Here is a 2435-nt window from a genome sequence, read left to right as displayed (position 1 = left end):
TTTTTTTGGCCGGTATAGCCAATAACGTCACCGATAAATGTTTCGTGCTGCCCCCCCACACCCCTTCCCTTCCCTTCCCCATGCGCATTCTTCTCCTTCCCCCCCGACTTGCAGGCCGGCACTGGTGTCCAAGCTGCCGGGCTGCACATCAGCAATCAGATCTGCATTGGCCAATATGACTGGTTAATAAACAGCTATTTGGTATCAGCCAAAAACATCTCTATTGGTGTACCCCTACTTTCAAGTAGCCAAGGAAGCTTTTATTTGCTAAGGGAGTTTTATTTTCCTATTGGGAGAGAAAATGACTGCTAGAACACTTCCCCTGTGCTCTTGAGCAGAGATTAAACTGGCATCTTATGATAGATGCATTGCAAGACTTCTAGAACTCCAGTGGTCAGGTCTGTATTTCAGCCTTTCCTATTTTCCCGTATTTATCCTTCATGTGACTCGTGAAATCAGATGGTTTGTCTACAAGCAGAGTTGTACATCTTAAGTAGGTGTGTGGTTTTAAATTTACTTAATTAGATCACTACAAAAGGTTATATGGGCAGTTATTGCTGCTTAAATTTATTTAGTTTAGGAAAAGTTAATTAGGAAAAGGTTTAAGATGAACTGAAATAAGTATTTGCACAAGACTATACCAGTTTAACTAAGCAAATTTAACATTTTATTGGTACACGTCCATGTGTAAACAAACCTAATTGTCTTAAAGTTTGTTTGACTCTTAGTAGCATTAATCTGAGCTTCTGGGCTTGTCTAAATCAGTAAGAATTATCAAAATTAGGTCAGAGTTAACCTGCCTGTTTTAGTTGAAACAACAATTGCACGTGAACCATGCTTTCTAGCATAGGCCAAATTCTGTTCTTGGTTTTACTCCTTGAGCTGGTTGGGCACTGCATCCTGCGGCTAGGGGGTTAATGGAGAAGCCACAGGATTTTGCTTTTTTCCCTCGCTGCAGCTGCCTGTGCAGTCCCTGTGAAATGCTGTAATTAATGGTATTTTTAAGAAAAGTTGGGTTTTTTTGTGGGGGGTTTTTTCCTCCCCTTCATTCACCTTCCAAAAAACAAAGTGCAGGTCAGTGTGTGCTATGCAAGAAAAAGTGTTGCAGCTGGAACTGAACACACCTGTACAGTTAAGGTACAGTTCAAGTTTTTAACTCCCTCTTTAATATTTTAAAAATAAAGCATGGGAAGAATTTTAGGGGGATTTTTTTGGGAAGTTCAGGATCAAATAAGCAGTGTAAATTCTTTTCCCCAGTGACTAGGTTTTTCAATTAACAGCATGTTTTTCAGCCTTTTCAGAATTCACAATTTTACAGGCAGTTCTTTAAGTGCTCACATGTGGCATATGTTTTCATACTTGCAAGAGCCAACATCTTTCTGAACACTGAATAGGACATTAAAATCCTTGGGTAACTGACATCACATAGTTCCTTTCCTTGGTGAACCCAGTTTTTATGGTGCTTTTAACAGTCCAAACTGAAAACAGACTTTTTTACCGTAATTTTGATTTATCTAACACATTTAGAAAGGATGAAAAAAATTATAAATTTACCGCTTAGACTACTTATGCTACCTATTTCTAAAAAAAGATGCTAGTATCTTTATAGATATTTGCCATTTAAAGAGGGAAATCTTTAGAAAAGATGGAATCTTTAAAAAAAAAAAATATGGCTCAGTGCATTATCTAGTCCTTTTTATTTAAGCTTCTAGAAGGATTTTAATCCCATATTTCATCCTGCTTAGTAATGGTATTAGAGGTGCATCAATATATCTGCCTGTATCAGATTGTCACTGATAATTGGAAAATTTACATTATTGGCCATTGGCTTTTTTTGGGGGACGGGGGAGAGCCAGTACTGTCACTGATAAGTGCTGCGTGCGTGTGTGCATGCAACCCAGCAGTGTGGAGAGCAGAGTCCAGCTGGTAAGTCTGTGGGGAGGGAAGGAGAGTGGGGGGGCAGATTGAGGCCCTCATGGTGAGGGAGCAAGTAGGGCAGGCACTGCCCAGCTGGGGCAGGGCAGGGTGCAGGATGGAGTCGCGCTGGCTCATCTGGGGCAGTGGCTCACCGCTGCTGTGCACACCCCACCGGGAGGCACGGAGGTCATTTGCCCCCAGGACTTGTTTCACAGTTTCTAGGGTCAGAAGGGACCTGAGTAGATCATCGAGTCTTTCCTGACATGGCAGGGGTCAGACTACTGGGGTCAAACAACCCCAGCAAGGTGTACATCTAGCCTCCTTTTAAAGACCCCCAGGGTAGGAGCGAGCACCACTTTTCTTGGAAGTTGGTTCCAGATCCTAGGCGCCCTGACTGTGAAGTAGCGCCTCCTGATATCTAGCCTAAATCTGCCCTCTGCCAGCTTGTGACCGTTATTTCTAGTCACTCCTGGTCGTGCTTGGGGGAACAGGGACTCCCCCAATGCCTGCTGGTCCCC

The 2435-nt window shown here is 42.8% G+C and overlaps 1 protein-coding gene across 2 annotated transcripts in view; it reads left to right on the top strand.

Moving 5' to 3' along the window:
- AGO2 (argonaute 2, RISC catalytic component) overlaps nucleotides 1–2435 on the top strand; it is a 51684-nt gene that overhangs the window by 15955 nt on the left and 33294 nt on the right. The gene's annotated exons all lie outside the window — the stretch shown is intronic.

Source organism: Crocodylus porosus, unplaced genomic scaffold (assembly GCF_001723895.1).
Source record: "Crocodylus porosus isolate Cpor-Errol unplaced genomic scaffold, CroPor_comp1, whole genome shotgun sequence".
In the NCBI taxonomy this organism is placed as follows: domain Eukaryota; kingdom Metazoa; phylum Chordata; order Crocodylia; family Crocodylidae; genus Crocodylus; species Crocodylus porosus.
This window is presented reverse-complemented; position numbering and strand designations above follow the sequence as displayed.